This window comes from Chionomys nivalis, chromosome 9 (genome assembly GCF_950005125.1).
Source record: "Chionomys nivalis chromosome 9, mChiNiv1.1, whole genome shotgun sequence".
Classification (NCBI taxonomy): domain Eukaryota; kingdom Metazoa; phylum Chordata; class Mammalia; order Rodentia; family Cricetidae; genus Chionomys; species Chionomys nivalis.
The window spans coordinates 83,764,197-83,781,943 of record NC_080094.1 but is presented as its reverse complement, the minus strand read 5'-3'; positions in this window follow the sequence as shown (position 1 = coordinate 83,781,943).

Below are 17,747 nucleotides of genomic sequence, written 5' to 3'. Positions count from 1 at the left end.
AATAAAACAGTAGTGATGCCTTGTGCCTGAAATGCCAATACTCAAAAGACTAAGGCAGAATAGTGTTCCTGGATTCTCACACCATCTCTGAAAACAAAACAGCCTGGAAACACTATTTCAGAGGCCTGGAGTGCTCTGTTCTAAAACAAACTGTAGCTCCTTAGGTCTTTTGCTCTTTCCATCTCAGTCCCCCAGGTCTGGAATCACAGTCAGGGGCCACAGCTGGCTCAAAAATGACCTAGTTTAGCTGACATTCTTGTTATGTAGTCTATCCTTAGACTCCCATTTGCTGAGATTTCAAGTAGGAAACACTGCTTTGGGCTTTCTAGAAAAATGAGTTGGAGTAGACTAGAGAGACCTCAGCAGTTAAGACTCACTATTGCAGGGGACCTGAGTTCACTTTGCAGCACTCACTGGGTGACTCACAACTATCTGTAGCTCCAGTTCCAGAAAACCCAGCATTGTTCTCTCTGTGAACACCTGCACTCATCTACACATACACATAATTTAAAATACATCAGTAGCCAGGTGGTGGTGGCACACACCTTTAATCCCAGCCCTCAGGAGGCAGAGGCAGGCAGATCTCTGTGAGTTCAAGGCCAGCCTGGTCTTCCAAGACAGGCTTGAAAGCTACAGAGAAACCCTGTCTCAAAAAACTAAAGAATAAAAATAAAATACATCATTAAGAAATGGGCCACGCCTTTAATCCCAGCGTTTTGGAAGCAGAGTCAAGTGGATTTCTTGGTTTGAGGCCTGCCTGGTCTACATAGTTCAATATGTAGACCATATAATGCTACCCTATCCCCAAAACAAAAAATAATGGAGCGGAGTGCTTACATTTGTCAATAAGCCTGCCCAGCTGAGTTTGATCCTGGAAACTAACATGGCAGGAGAAACAGAACGGCAAACTGTCTTCTGTCCTCCACACATCAGAGCATCCACTTGGTGTGGTGGAACCCCTTTGTATGCTGTGAATACCATTGATGAATAAATTGTCATGAGCTTGCGCAGGGATAGAGTTAGGTAGTAAAAACTAAACAATAGTGGGAGAAAGGAGGAGTTAGGGAGAAGCCATGTAGCCCTACCGGAGACAGACTCCGGGAATTTTAGCCAGTAAGCCATAGCCATGTGGCAATACACAGATTAATAGAAATGGGTTAAATTAATGTGTAAGAGTTAGCCAATAAGAGGCTAGAGCTAATGGGCCAAGCAGTGATTTAATACAGTTTCTGTGTGATTATTTTGGGGCTAAGTGGCTGGGAACTAACTAGTGGCCTCCTCCGACATCCACATGGACATACACAAAAATAATCCATTAGAAAACAGCTGGCTGATGGTACTCAACTTCATTTGGAAAAGCAAAAACCCAGGATAGCCAAAACAATCCTGTACAATAAAAGAACTGGAGGCACCACAATCCCTGACTTCAAACTCCACTACAGAGCTACAGTTCTGAAAACAGACTGGTACTGGCATAAGAACTGACAGGAGGACCAATGGAACCGAATAGAAGACCCAGATATCAATCCACACATCTTCAAACACCTGATTTTTGACAAGCAAAAAAATCAAATGGAAAAAAAAGCATATTTAACAAGTGGTGCTGGCATAAATGGATATCAACGTTTAGAAGAATTAAAATAAGCCCATATCTATCACCATGCTCAAAACTCAAGTCCAAAGGATCAAAGACCTCAACATAAAGCCAGCCACACTGAACCTTATAGAAGAGAAAGTGGGAAGTACATTTGAATGCATTGGCACAGGAGACCACTTCCTAAATATAACAACCCCAGCACCACAGACACTGAAAGAAACAATTAATAAATGGAGCCTCCTGAAACCGAAAACCTTCTGTAAAGCAAAGGACACGGTCAACAAGACAAAACAACAGCCTACAGAATGGGAAAAGATCTTCACTGACCCCACATCAGACAGAGGTCTGATCTCTAAAATATACAAAGAACTCAAGAAATTGGACACCAAAAGATCACATAATCCAATAAAAAAAATGGAGTACACACCTAAACAGAGAACTCTCAACAGATTATAGGTGTTTGACTATGCCTGTCTGAACAGTAGAATTTCTTTATGTTTGTTATTGTTACTGGGTTTTGTGGTTTTTTGTTTGGATTGGTTTAGTTTTTTGAGATAGGGTTCCTCTGTGTAGCTTTGGAACCTGTCTTCGGATTGTGCTCCATAGACCAAGCTGGCCTTGAACTCACTGAGTTCCTCCCGCCTCTGCCTCCAGAGTGCTGGGATTAATGGTATGTGCCACCACCTCCCAGCTGTGTTTGTTATTAAAATCTCTCCATGTCTCTCTCTATGAGTGCACACGAGCTCATACTAGTGCATGTGGGTGGAGGTTATAGAACAACCTGCAGGAGTTGGTTCTCTCCTTCCACCATGTAGGCCCCACAAATAAAATTCAGGTCATCTGTATAATGATGGTTCTGTCTCTTTAAAAGACAAGCCACACCCACTCCCTCCCCCATCCACTGAGGCAGGCTGATCTTCAGCTTCCAGCCTGAGTTCTCTTTTCTGCCTCCCTCTCGGAGAGGCAGTTTTTGTCTCTCCCTTCTCTCTTTCTCTCCTCTCTCTCTCTCTCTCTCTCTCTCTCTCTCCTCTCTCTCTCTCTCTCCTCTCTCTCTCTCTCCTCTCTCTCTCCTCTCTCTCTCTCCCTCTTTCTCTCCCTCCCTCTCCCTCTCTGCTCTTCTCCCCTCTTCTCTCTCTCTGCTCTTCTCCCCTTCTCTTCCATAACCACTAAATAAATATCCAACATCACTCTACATGGCATGCCTATCCGTCTGTCTCTCGCCTGCCACCGTGTGGTTCCCTGCCCAAGATTTCTCCCAGTTGTGCCCACATATCAGTTCTCCTCATGCACTTGTTGGCAGGAGTGAAATCTTAGAGGCTAGTGGTGTGTGTTAAGTCTTCATTAGACTGCCATTGTCTCACATGTCTCTTAAATGATGGGGCCCAAAATCATTTGTCCACAAAAAAAATAAATACATTTTTTTTCTTAAAACATCTGTTCTGGAACCAACTTGTCACAATCCTGAAGTGCATATTCAGGTAGATTCTGATAGTTACCCCAAAATAGGGTCAGCAAGACAAAAAGAGCAAAGGGCAGTTGTGTGTGAGTAGGGTTCTGAGGATGGAAACTGTGACATTAAATTTAGAAGTGCGCCAGCTCCCTTGTCACTGAATAGTTAAGAGAGTTCAGGGCTTGGAGTAGCAGCAGACATGAGGCCTGTGATAAATATTCTTGTCTTCCATGGCATTTGTCGTCCACTGAGAAAGATACAAATTGATAAGATCATAGAAATCACCAGGTGGTGGTGGCGCATGCCTTTAATCCCAGCACTTGGGTTTCTCTGTAGCTTTGGAGCCTGTCCTGGAACTAGCTCTTGTAGCCCAGGCTGGCCTCAAACTCACAGAGATCTGCCTGTCTCTGCCTCCAGAGTGCTGGGATTAAAGGTGTGTGTCACCACAGCCCAGTGAAAAGTCCTAAGTTCTTAAGCATCTTAAATGCCAAATTCTGAAGATCTTTGAAAGATTTGAAGAATCTCTATCCATCTGAAATATATCTCTGTCCATCTAGAAAACCTATCATGACTACAAGCTTGACTATTATAGAAGACTATTTATATTTCTTCATTATACATAACTTTTTTTTTTTATTTTTTTGAGACAGGGTTTCTCCGTAGCTTTTGGTTCCTGTCCTGGAACTAGCTCTTGTAGACCAGGCTGGCCTCAAACTCCCAGAGATCCGCCTGCCTCTGCCTCCCAAGTGCTGGGATTAAAGGCGTGCGCCACCACCGCCCGGCTACATAACATTTTTAAATGAGCTGCATAATCACAATACCTTAATCAAGATACATATACACAGTATAACAAAATTGACGTTAATTTTGTATGAATAAAGCAAGATCCATACCAATGCAAAGTATCCATCTCTATAGCATATTCCCTTTTAAATGTAAAGAAACATTTACAAACAATATTTGGGAATTTGGGTGTAGTTCTCTTCATACTGCTTCCTGCTTTTTATTGGGTGAAGTAATTTTTGGGAGTGTTCACAGCAATCTTTCAGAGGGTATTGGTGCATCAAACCACATTAGTCTGGAAAGATTCCACAGGTTCTCATCCTCTGTAGAAACAAAAGAAGACCTCTTTTCCAAAGCAACATATCCTTAGACCCATATTTTGAAGTCAAGAAACCTTTAAAATATCTATACTGGTTTAGCTTAGCAGGTCATACAATGATATGTATCTCTGTACTTAGCTCCTTTTACAATCAAAAATTTCAAAGAAAACAATAACATTCATAATCCAGACTCACTGTGAATTTTCCATCTTTACGTGACTTATTTGTTTTAAATCTATTACTTTTTATTTTTAATTTATTTTATTATCTTTACTCCTTTAATCTATGACTGTCTGTACTCTGTCTCTTTAAAGACTTTGTTTCATTTTTTTAATAAACCATTTACTTCTTTTTATAACTCTTTATACTCTTTCTCTTCTCTCTCCCAAGCCTACATACATTTTTTTAAAAACACACTGTGTCTCATTTAGAGGTCTTTTTCATCTGAATTTGTCTTTATGGTATAATCTGTAATCCTTTTCTGACCAGAAGTGCTTCTTAAAATGCTAAGCCCTTCTTATGAACTTAAGCAGCACCCTTGCTAGGGGAAATACAGCACTGCCTGCTTGCTCCACCCAGTCCAGCATGGTAGAGCTTGTTTGCTGCCTCTGAAAGTCATGCTCACAGCAACATTTTTAGGCACACAGCCAGTCTATGTTGCCATTAAGCAAGTTGTAGCACTCTATCCACAAATTCTATTTAAATGCTCTAGCTGGACCTCGTCAGAGTTTGCACTCCCAGAAAGCCGCAGTTTCAAAACAGCATGGCTTTTTTTGTGCTACTGCTAAATGATGAAAAACTTTCTTAAATGAGCCATGCTTCTGCCTGGTTCTAGCAAACAGAACCCACCCAAGAAAATGCTGCTACCAAACCATGCTTAACTCTGTTCTTTCATGTCTTTTTAAGCTCTCTCAGGTTTTACATGAAAACAGTTACCCACGTTGGAGTGCCAATTTGTTGTAGGAGAGGCTTGTTGGTACAGAGGGGAATCCTATATCACATGTGCATGCCCCCCAAAAAAACCCAATAATTTGGAGTGTTGTATTAATGGCAAATGTTGGTGAAACAGCAATGCCTGGTGTACCACATAGGGTACTCACTGAGCCCTGAAATGCTGCTTATTCCTGGCAGAGTGGTGTCAGCACCTTGGGGTCACCAAGACGGGTAGTTCACTTCCAGTTGGGCACTTCAGGAAAATGTGGTATTGAATTGCTTTTTCCAATTCTTAAATCGTGCATGCATGTGTGCATGTGTGCCATGTATGAGTGTGTGTGTGTAGGGATAAGTCCCGCCCCTTAGGGGGCATGTTTGCCTCGGGAAGGGGCATGTTCACCTCGGGCTAATGTTTACCTATAAATCTGGTGAGCGCTTGCTTCTGCTTTCCTGGTCTCCGCAGGAACGGTGGTTCTGTAAGTCTATTTCCCCATTAAAGCTGTATATATTTTTACAATCTGACTGCATTCGTTTACACCATTACATTTTGGCATCCAACGTCGGGCTATTTTGCCCCCAACTCAAGCGCGTAGCCCGCTAGCTAACACAGCATGCTCCCAGGTGCCTTTAGTTCGTGACTCGGGCCCCAGTGCTGAGTCCGAGATACACTTGGCCACACAGGCCCATTCTGCCCCGCCTGCTCACCGGAGCAATTAACCCCTCCCTGGCTGCCTTGGCTAAGTTTGCAGTGGAACCCGACTGCCTGAATTAGCAGAAGTTCAAGTACCTGCGGTTTTGTAACAAAAGCCGCCACAGCACTTAGGAGACGAGACAGGCGGATCTCTGTGAGTTCGAGACCAGCCTGGTCTACAAGAGCTAGTTCCAGGACAGGCTCCAAAACCACAGAGACCACCACTGGCAGGAACCGGTCATTGCAGGTAAAAAAAAAAATTTTCTTTTATAAATAAAATGTCTGAACATGTTACCATTCAAGAATTTAACAGTTTTTTTAATTATACCATGTGGGAGATTTTACAAGAGGTGTCTATCACCCCACATCTATGGATCCTTCTGGGATTCGTAGTTTTCATTGGCACTAAATGGTTTGATAACAGAAATATGATAAAGTCTTTACGAGATGAATCCAGGATTCTTAAGGCAGAGATTGAATGCTTAAAAACAATTGAGAATGACAACAATCTTCTCAAGAATCAGTTTGAAGTTCTCCAGGAAGAGAACAGATCTTTGTTTAACATGACTCGATCAACTGAGCAAAATTTTAAAAAGGTACAGGCTGATGTTAAGGAGAAATTCATTACTATGGAAGAGGGAACAGCTGATTTGGATCATAAGCTTCAGGAACTGAAACATTAACTGAGAGAATCAAAACTGCTGAATGTGACAATCGGATTTTGTTTAAATCTTATGAAAGATTGGTGGAAAGATTGTCAATACAAGAAGGCACGGTCTATGCCATAAAAATTATGTCCAAAGATGAGATGTTATCTCTAATGGACAAACTTCATACTTTAGAATCCTCAATGAAGGCTTTGGAACATAATTCTGGACAGGAGATTCAGACATTGCAGAAGGCAATGGTGAATAGAATTGAAAAGATTGAGGAATTTCTAAATTCTGATGAAGAAGAGCAAAGGGTAGAAAGGCAAATTTTAACTACATCTGTGGGTAAATCTCTCTGGGACAATTTCCACAAAGCTCTACCTACAGCTCTACCTGCCTTTCCAGTAATAACAACAGAGAAGGTGATTGGTTCCAGTAACCCTAGGGTCATCAAGGAAGATACATGGGAGCCTGTCCGTATGAATGATCTCAAAGAAATTAAACAGGCTGTCATGACTTTTGGGATGCATGCCTCTTTTGTTAAAGAGATGCTAAAATCTTGGGCCACGACAAGCAGAGCAACCCCCTCAGACTGGCTCCAGCTGAGCTCTGCTGTCCTTAAGAGTGGGTCGCAATTGAAATGGAAATGCTTATTCAGGCAAGAGGCTAGACTTTTAGAACAGCAGGAAAAAGTGAAGGGATTTGACATTTCCCTAGATAAAATTCTAGGTGAAGGGCTCTTTTCCGACCCTCAGAAACAAGCTAATTTGGATGAAAACACACTCTTCATGTGTACTACAGCAGCCTTAAGGGCTTGGGACAGGGTACAAGACCCAGGACAGAGAATGGAATCATTTGTCAGAGTTAAACAGGGTCAGAGAGAACCTTTTAGTGACTTTTTACAAAGACTAACTAAGGCTGTACAAATAGGGATATCTGACCCAGAAGCAAGATGTATAATGATTGAGTCTTTGGCTTATGAAAATGCAAATGTGGAATGCAAAAGGATTTTGGGGCCTTTAAAGCTCAGATAAGCACCCTCGGAAGAATGGGTCTTGCATACACTGAATGTTGATACATTTGATTATGGCACTGAAGCATGGGTAGAAGAAGCAATTTCCAATGGTAAAAGGAGACATCAGAATACCAAATGTTTTAATTGTTGCAAAATGGGTCATATGAAAAGGAATTGTAGACTACGGATTTTCAGAAATAATAATAATGCATCTTCTAGAAATAACAGAAATAGGAGGACTCAGCCTTCAGGTTTATGTAGAAGATGTGGGAAAGGCAGACATTGGACAAATGAATGCAGGTCTACAAGAGATAGACAAGGCAACCTGATACAGATGGGAAATGTGAGAGGGGTGCCTCACAGGCTCCCATGGCAAACATGGTTCAGTCATTTCCAGTTTCTGCAGAGAACGTGCCTCGTCAGGACAATTAGGAAGCCCCATGCCCACTGTTACAAGCAATAATGATCAGAAAGATAAGTTATGCCAGGCGGTGGTGGCGCACGCCTTTAAACCCAGCACTCGGGAGGCAGAGGCAGGCGGATCTCTGTGAGTTTGAGACCAGCCTGATCTACAAGAGCTAGTTCCAGGACAGGCTCCAAAGCCACAGAGAAACCCGGTCTCGAAAAACCAAAAAAAAAAAAAAAAGAAAGATAAGTTACGTCTGTTTTGGCAAACTTCTATAAATGATTAAAGACCTAAACTGAGAGTGTGTGTAAATGGCATTTTTATTACTGGCCTGCTGGACACAGGTGCTGATGTAAGTATCATTACCCCAGAATCTTGGCATCCGTATTGGCCTCTTCAGAATGTAAATGTTCAGCTCCTGGGAATTGGAACCCTATCTTGAGTAAGGCAGAGCATGAGATGGGTTGAATGTATAGGGCCAGAGGGACAAATAGGAAAATTAAGGCCATATGTAGCCAATATTGCAATGAATTTATGGGGTCGTGACCTATTACAACAACAGAATACCCAAATTAACATTCCTGCTACTTCTAGAGCCTATATTTCTGAGAATAATATTAAAAGATATTACAAACAGAGAAAACCATTCGGGCTGTACAAGAACAAGCAATTGATGTCCCTTCAGAGACACCAACAGCCTTGCCTCTAAAATGGTTGACTGAGAAACCAATATGGACAAAGCAATGGCCTTTAGCTGAGGAAAAGTTACAGGCTTTAGAACAGCTGGTACAAGAACAATTAGATGCTGGACATATAGAAGAATCTACCAGCCCTTGGAATTCTCCTGTATTTGTGGTTAAGAAAAAAATCAGGTAAATGGAGAATGGTGACAGATCCCAGGGCCATCAACAAGGTTATTCAACCTATGGGCCCTCTGCAATCTGGAATTCCTTTGCCCTCCTTATTACCAAAAGGATGGCCTCTCATAGTTATTGATTTAAATGATTGTTTTTTCACTATACCTTTACAAAAAGAAGATAGAGAAAAATTTGCCTTCACAGTGCCTACTTATAACAATTCTCAACCTTCGAGGAGGTACCACTGGGCCGTCCTCCCCCAGGGTATGTTAAATAGCCCCTCCCTGTGCCGATATTTTGTGAACCAACCATTGCAAATAATACACAAGAAATTTCCCAAATCTATAGTATACCATTACATGGACGACATTTTGTTATCCAGTTCAAACATGGATACCTTGAACAGACTGTTTGAAGAAATAAAGATACTTTTATCTAAATGGGGATTGCAAATTGCTCCTGAAAAGATTCATAAGGGAGATTCTGTTAATTATTTAGGTTATAAAATAGGTTTGCAAAAAATTAAGACACAAGGGCTGGAGAGATGGCTCAGAGGTTAAGAGCATTGCCTGCTCTTCCAAAGGTCCTGAGTTCAATTCCCAGCAACCACATGGTGGCTCACAACCATCTGTAATGGGGTCTGCTGCCCTCTTCTGGCCTGCAGGTATACATACATACAGAATATTGTATACAAATAAATAAAAAATATTTTTTAAAAAAATTAAGACACAAAAGGCACAAATTAGGAGAGATAGCCTACGGACTCTCAATGACTTTCAAAGACTGTTAGGAGACATTTCCAGTCTACGACCAGCTATTGGAATAACACCTGATCTAATAATTCATTTGAACAAAACCTTGGATGGTGATAAAGATTTAAACAGTCCCAGAGAATTAACAGCTGAAGCAGAAAAGGAACTGACAATGATTGAGGAAAAATTACGACAGGCACATGTGGACAGGGTGAATCCAGAGCTTGATTGTATTCTCATCATACTACCATCAAAAATTTCTCCTACAGGAATTTTAATGCAGAGAGATGATATTATCTTGGAATGGATCTTTTTACCACATAAACCAAGTAAGAAACTGAAAACTTATGTGGAAAAAGTCTGAGTTAATTATAAAAGGCAAGCTGAGACTTCGTCAACTAGCAGGCATAGACCCAGAAGAAATTATAGTGCCTTTCACTGCTGATGAACTAAAGAAATTATGGGAAGATAATGAACCATGGCAAAGAGCTTGTGCTAATTTTTTGGGAGACATTAATAACAACTATCCAAAAAGCAAGAGGCTTAACTTCATAAAGAGAACTTCTTGGATCCTTCCTCGAATCGTCCGTGATACTCCAATAACTGGAGCCCGTACATTCTATACTGATGCCAATAAATCAGGGAAGGCAGGTTACAAATCAGAAGACTTGGGTAAGGTGGAACAAAGTCCTTATGATTCTGCCCAGAAGGCGGAATTATATGCCATTCTTATGGTGCTAAGGGATTTTAAAGAACCTATTAATATAGTTACTGATTCACAATACGCAGAAAGAGTTATTCTACATATTGAAACTGCTGAATTTATACCTGATGATACAGAACAAACCTCATTGTTTCTCCAGGTTCAAGATTGATCAGGAACAGGCTTTGCCCTATGTACATAACACACATCCTATCCCATACGGGTCTGCCAGGTCCTCTAGCACAAGGGAATGCAGAAATTGATCAATTATTGATTGGTAGTGTGCTACAAGCCTCTGAATTTCATAAAAAACATCATGTTAATAGCAAAGGTTTGAAGAAAGAGTTTTCTATTACATGGCAACAAGCTAAGGAGACTGTAAAGAAATGCCCTACTTGCTCTTTCTATAACCAAACGCCACTGCCTGCAGGGGCTAATCCAAAGGGCACCCAAAGGAATGAAATCTGGCAGATGGATGTGTTCCACTTTGCAGAATTTGGCAAATTAAAATATGTTCATCACACCATTGACACTTATTCAGGCTTTCTGTGGGCAACGGCTTTAAGTTCAGAAAAAGCTAATTCAGTAATCACTCATTTATTAGAAGTCATGGCTATCATGGGTATACCTACACAAATAAAGATGGGTAATGGTCCTGCTTATGTCTCTAGGAAAATGAAACGGTTTTTTGATTATTACAATATCAAGCATGTTACAGGTATACCATACAATCCTACAGGTCAAGCAGTCATAGAAAGATCAAATCAAACTATAAAGGATATGTTGAACAAACAGAAAGGGGTGAAAAACACCCCCAGAAATAGGTTACATAATGCTTTGTTAACCTTGAATTTTCTCAACGCTAATGAGAAGGGAACAATGGCTGCAGAAAGACATTGGATAATGGAAAAGTCTACTGAACTAAATCAACCAGTTTATTTCAAGGATGTGCTGACCTCACAATGGAAGCCAGGAGATGTGCTGCATTGGGGAAGGGGATTTGCTCTTGTCTCCACAGGTGAGGAAAAATTGTGGATACCGTCAAAATTAATAAAGGTTCAGTTTGGGGCCGGGCGGTGGTGGCGCACACCTTTAATCCCAGCACTGGGGAGGCAGAGGCAGGTGGATCTCTGTGAGTTCGAGACCAGCCTGGTCTACAAGAGCTAGTTCCAGGACAGGCTCCAAAACCACAGAGAAACCCTGTCTCGAAAAACCAAAAATAAAAATAAAGGTTCAGTTTGAAGAAGACAAGCCACTTGGAAAAGATAAATAACAATCATTCACAAGGATGGCGAGCATACTGATGGTAAGAAATACAGATAGGTTGGGGGCAGGGTTCTTTTCTTATCTCCACAGGAAAATACTCATCTTCAAAGAAATTAAGGGACCCTGAATATTTAATTACTGATGGATGGACACACTTTGTAAGTATTAATTTATATATATATGTCTTATTAAAAATTTCTTTATAAATATGTAGAGCTGGTTTTGAAGTTGGACTCTGGCTCAGTCCCTCTCCAATTCCAAGCCTGATAGTAAGAGAAAAACCCAGAGTTTCTAGAGTTTCTGTCTCATGTCAAGAGCCATGATATGGGACAGAAAGAAATATGAATTTAGAAAACATCTTTGCTTTTCCTCATATCTATCATACTTTTCATTGAATATATCTATCATGCCTTTCATTGAATATATATATGTATGTCTATATATGTCTATATGATTAATGTTTAAGTTTTTCACAATGAACAATGATTTTTTTCCTGAAGTGACATTTGAAGTTTCCAGGAAGAAGATGGGGCCCCACAACAACAACTCTACCTGGTTGATATGACGTCATGATACTGATAGCGCTACTACAAGACCTGTTTTGGGTACCAGCTGCACAAGACAATCCCAACTTGGTTAGCCAAAATGATGCACATCTTGTACAACATTCTGGCCAGACCTCCACAAAATACTCAGAGACTATTTGCAATTTTAAAAGACATTGATCTTGAAATTTAACCGTCATTTTACTTTCACAGGATCCCCCAGAAAGAACGTCACCCCCATGACAGCTGAAAGTAATTCTAGAGGACGACGTCCCCTCTCCCAGTAAAGTTTGCCCTGGGTTTAGGGACATCATTTAGGGGTTGGGAGATTGGGGAGGAATTTTATAAGCTCAGGGATCATTTGAAAAAAAAAAAGAAAAGGGAATGATGGGCTAATAGATTTATAATTGTGAGTTACTGTTTTTAGACAAATATATTGGTATCGATTCTTGTATATTGATACAAAGTTAAAGTATACTGACTATTGTATGCATGCATGTTTCTACCTCTGTTTAAAACATTTTTTATGTATTGACATATATTGTATTGATATATATATATATTGTATATATTTACCATATTGCAGTGTATATTTCTACCTCTGATTAAGATACTTATATAATGTTTGTGTATTGATATATATTTACCATATTGCAATGTATATTTGTACAGTGTTTATATTTGGAGGTCATTATCCTCATTTGTTACACAGTCGTTTATTGTCTTAGTCTTTAAGTTAGATAGATATTGAGAATTATATAGATTAATAGTCATCTAAGTTTGTCATTTATAATTAGACTAATCAGGTTCTTTAGATATATAGAGATTATACTCAGTATAGATAGATAATCTTCAACCTCTTCAAAGAGCTGTAGAAAATGGCCTTTAATCTAACTCAGAGTTTCATGATAGTGAGACACTATTGCTCCTGGCAACACCGCTCTATTCCCGAGAGAATGTTGAGCACTAAAGACACTCCACCTGGAGCCTTTCTTTTTGGCAGAACTGGTCTTTGGGCAAAGAAATGCCCATACCTCAACCACTGACAGAGATACAGAGCATGCATCAGTGGATAAAACAGGACTGTCATATCCTGCCAAGACAGGGTAAGATAGTTTTGAAAAGTTCCTTGCCTTTAATAATGGTATGTCAGTTATGTTAGGCCTTAGTCAAAGTTGGTTGACTCAACATTGCAAACAAGACTTTGGGTGATTGCCCAGGTAGTCAGTTGTCTCTGTCAATTGTTGCACATTTTGGATACATCTCGTTTGTTAAGTAATATTTATTCCCTTCTCAGATCTTTGATGGAGTTGAAGATTATATAATTGTAGTTACTCTCTACATTATTTAGACTCCTTGAGATAGAATGTTTAGCAAAACTTTTGTTCTCAATATTGTTTGTTATATTTATTATTTGTTATTATTGTATATAGTTGTATTTGGTTTAGTTCTGTCTTATTCAGACAAAAGGGGGAGATGTAGGGATAAGTCCCGCCCCTTAGGGGGCATGTTCGCCTTGGGCTAATGTTTACCTATAAATCTGGCGCAGCGCTTGCTTCTGCTTTCCTGGTCTCCGTGGGAATGGTGGTTCTGTAAGTCTATTTCCCCATTAAAGCTGTATATATTTTTACAATCTGTCTGCATTCGTTTACGCCATTACATGTGTGTGTTTATTAGGCTGTAGACGGAAAGAGATGGTTTGCCAAGGCCACTAATGTATATGGAAGCCAGAGGACAACCTTCAGGAGTTGGCTCTCTCCTTCCATTTTAGTGAGTGCCAGAGATCAAACTCCAGTATCCAGATGTGGCACCAAGTGTCTACCCACTGAGCCATCTTACCAACCCTGAGTTTTTTGTTTGTTTTTAAGGGTGGATGAGGGCACTGAGAAGCAGAATGGAGAAAGGGAGCAGTTTCTAACTGTTACAAGCTATGTGGTTTTGGGATAAGTTAATTGTGTTTCTTGTTGTTTGTTTTGTTTTCTGTGATTAATTGAATCCAAGGTTTGGGCATACCATGCAAACACTCTATCACTGAACTATAAGTCAAAGCCTTAATACACTTGAATTCAGGCCTCTCATCTCTAAAATGAGAAACAACACTTATTGGAGTATTAAATTTAGTGTATCAGCACAGTAAATATTTGGTGTGTAGTAGCTATTACTGCTCAGAGAAGGGATGTTTACAGATTTTAACAGAGCAAAGTCATAGAATTCATAAAGGAATTGAAGACAAGTAGGACTGTTTCTCCGGTTATCCTAACCTTTTGCCAAGGCCACTAAATGAGCCAGAGAAACAGTATCCTGCACATGCTAATACTCAGCAGACACTGGTTTAATGAATGTCCAACTGTCTCTGTATCTGCCCGAATGTCTTACAGAGTCCCCACATTGAGTTCCATGGTAGCCTCTATACCCAAGCCTGCACATCACTTCTCCTCTCCAACCTTGTTAAACATATTGTTAATGTACTATTTCCTAAGGCAGAAACCCTGAAATCCCCTCTACCCTGTCCCTTCTCAGGAAAGTCACCACTAGATTCTCAGAAGTGCTGCCTTGAAAGCACCATCACAGCAGCCACCACCAGCCAGCTCTGTGGTGTGACCAGGGCACAGGAATCTCTTGCGATTGTCCCTACTCTGACTCACAGTGATGGGCAGTATCTTTCTGACCCACACCTAACAGCTTTTTATCCCTACACCCTGAGCTGGAGCCCCACAGCTCTGACTGTGCAGCCTCTCTCTGCGTTTGTCCCTTAGCAGCTGCCATCTGTGGTGTTATCTTCCAATGCAGCCTTGGTGCTGGAGGAGCCAGGCTGAGAGACGAGGCTATTTATAAATGGAAAGTGGGTGTAGAGTTCTGCAGTCACAAATGTTTTAAACAGCCAAATTCCACCTCGCCTCCACTTTGAAATTCCTGTCCACCCCCTCATCTCCTTTCTTCCCCCAAATCATGTAAGTTCCTGTCCTATCCTGTGTCAGAGCCATAAAAAAAAAAAGAATCTAAATTCAACATCTATAGGCGACAGCAGAATAAAAGTACTGAAGGGCTGGGACTGGGGTTATAGTACAAGGACTTAGAACATAGAAAAACAAAAATCACAAGAGGTTGGAGACATAGTTTCATAGTTAAGAGTGTGTACTGCTCACACAACAGTTAAGCACATATTTTAAGCTCACAACTACCTCTAACTCAAACTCTAAGAGATCTGGTACCCTCCTCTGGTCTTCAAAGATGCCTGTGCTTACAAGCAAATACCACATACAAATGTACATGTATATATAATTTAAGATAAAATATTTTTTAAAAAATTATTGAGTTACCACCTAGTAATAAAGACTTATTGAGATGGGCATCATAGTGTATGCTTTTAATCCTAGCTCTTGGGAGACAGAAGCAAATGAATCTTTGTGCATTTGAAGACAGCCTAGTCTGCACAACAAGATCCAAATTGGTCAAGGATACATAGTGAGGCCCTGTCTCAGGCTAAACAATGTTATCCGCTGGAAACACTTGTCTAGAATATGTGATGCCCTGGGTTCGGTCTCTTACTCCAAAACATACAATAGCCATTATAGGACTCACTATAATCCATCAGCACTAGTCCCTGGAACAGCCATTTAATCAGAACAATAGTTACTAAGATGTGATGTCAGAAGGCCAAAAACTGACTAGAGCAGAATTCACTCCTGATTTTCCAGTCTGTGGGGTTTCTGATAACATGGAATGCACATGTTTGCAGCAGTCTTTACAAAAAGACAGTGAGTTTTAGCATGAAATGGTGAGAAGAACTCACGGTTTCATTGTAACAATGAACGGTTAACACTGCATTGTCACAGTTGTGTGCACAAAGGCTCAGCTCAAGCTAACATGCTAACATAGGAAAGTTATTGGCTTAACCTGAAATGGCCAATGCTTTGAACAAAGGACTAGGGTCTTGCAATCTTCATTCCTTGTGGCTGCTGGCTTCTGCCAGGTTCTTTGGTGCAGGACAATTGGACAATTGTCTATATTCTGTCAATTATGTTTTAAATAAATGATGATTGGCCAGTAGCCAGGCAGGAAGTAGAGGCAGGACAACCAGACCAGAAGTAGAGGTGGGCCAATGAGAACAGGAGAATTCTGGGAAGGACAAAGCCCATTCCTCCCCAGTCCCCAACCACAGAAGAAGGAAGATGTGACCTACCCCACTAAAAAAGGTACTGAGCCATGTGGCTAACATATACTAGAATAATGGGCTAATATGAGTTATAAGAGTCAATAAGAAGCCTGAGCTAATGGGCTAATCAGTTTATAACTCATGTAGACTCTCTGTGTGATTTTCTTTGAGATTTAGCGATTGCAGAACTGAGCAAGACAGAAAACCAGGTCAACAGAATGGTGCCCATATGGACAACTGCATCCACATAAAGCCTGAGAGAGCTTGGGAAGTAATTCTAGACAGAGAATAATAGAGTAAAGCATGGTTTCTTGGTAGATCTGCTCTGCTTGCTAGAGGCAAGCACTCTCATTTAACAGAGGCTTCCTGACTCAACTTTAGCTGCAAAACCCTGCAGCTCTTTAAGAGGTCCTGCCACAAAACACTTAAGTGGTGTTACTGCATGGTTTTAGGTTTTCAGTGATAGCTGGAAAAAAGTTGTGCCATTTTGAAATGCCAGATTTCTGGGCCTTCCTACCAGTGCAAATTTTGACTCTTTGAGGTAAGAGATCCAGCTACAGAGAGAGCATTTGAGTATTATTTGTGGACACACTGTTGCAGCTTGCTTGCTGGCAAGGACCTTGAAACACCATAGAGTTGTGACAATAAACATGGCTCCAGCCAGTACCTCTGCCATGAGCCTGGAATTTCAGAAAGCTAAGGTATGGCCGTCGAAGCCACGGCTTTAATCCTCTCCATATTGCTTAGCAAATTAAAGACTTATGTGGTTAGAAAAAAAGAGAGATATACAGTAAAGAGAGAGTCAACCTCTAAATGGTTTACAGTGTTAAAAATATGTGCATGCTAAAGGTTAAAGTCCTTAAAATAAAAAAGAAAGAGAGTAGCCGGGCAGTGGTGGCACATGCCTTTAATCCCAAGGTTTGGGAGGCAGATGCAGAGAGACCTTTGTAAATTCAAGGTGTGGGACACATGCCTTTAATTCAAATGCTTGCTTGGGAGGCAGAGACAGAGAGACCTCTGCGACTTCAAGGTGTGGTGGTACACACTTTTAATCCCAAAGTTTGGGAGGCAGAGGCAGATAGACCTCTGTGAATTAAAGGTGTGGTGGCACACACCTTTAATCCCAGCACTTGGGAGGCAGAGGCAGGTGGATCTCTATGAGTTCAAAGACAGTCTGGTCTACAGAGGGAGTTACAGGACAGCCAAAGATATACAGAGAACCTTTCTCAAAAAGTAAAAGTAAAAATAAAAGAAATGGAGGTTAAAGTAAAGCCACATAAAGATGGAAAATACACAGAGAATCTGGATACTGTATGTTACTATGCTCTCTTTGAATTGTTTGAATTGAACGCTAAGGAAGGAGCAACAGCTGCCAAAAGATATTTGCTAAAAATGCTGCTAAATTAATCCAAGATAGGTATTTTGAAAATATCTTGACTTCAAAAAGCCGGGCGGTGGTGGCGCACGCCTTTAATCCCAGCACTCGGGAGGCAGAGGCAGGTGGATCTCTGTGAGTTCGAGACCAGCCTGGTCTACAAGAGCTAGTTCCAGGACAGGCTCCAAAACCACAGAGAAACCCTGTCTTGAAAAACCAAAAAAAGAAAAAAAAGAAAAAAAAGAAAA